Raw genomic sequence first — 459 nt, forward strand, 5'->3', positions numbered from 1 at the left:
CTGACCCTATTTTCAAGGACATAAATATGAATAAACATGAAGGTTAACAATGTATTCTATTGCAAAATTTTATTTGTTAAAATACCTGAATTCATTGTAGCTTACCATTAAGCCCAGTTCTTCTATCCAAAGGATTATAAATAATAATAACAATTTAATGCTATCACCTGCAGAGACTAGATCACCTTTCCAATGGAGAAACATTAACCATCCACTGAGGCTGACTTCAGGGAACAGCTCTTCTGATCCTGTGTCCTTCATGCTGCTTGGGATCCCAGGGTTGGAGAGTTCCCAGTCTGGGGTGGCCTTTCCATTCTGTGCCATATATGTTATGGCTCTAGTCGGCAATGTCGCTCTCCTTCATGTAATCCGAACGGACCCCACCCTGCATGAGCCCATGTACCTCTTTCTGGCCATGCTGGCTACCACTGACCTGGTCCTCTCCACTTCCACACAACC

General features: G+C 43.4%; 1 pseudogene; it reads left to right on the forward strand.

The window, feature by feature from the left end:
* The first annotated feature begins 347 nt into the window (after positions 1-347).
* LOC120875937 overlaps positions 348-459 on the forward strand; it is a 1,002-nt pseudogene continuing 890 nt past the window's right edge.

The sequence above is a fragment of the Oryx dammah genome, unplaced genomic scaffold (assembly GCF_014754425.2).
Source record: "Oryx dammah isolate SB20612 unplaced genomic scaffold, SCBI_Odam_1.1 HiC_scaffold_17, whole genome shotgun sequence".
In the NCBI taxonomy this organism is placed as follows: Eukaryota; Metazoa; Chordata; class Mammalia; order Artiodactyla; family Bovidae; genus Oryx; species Oryx dammah.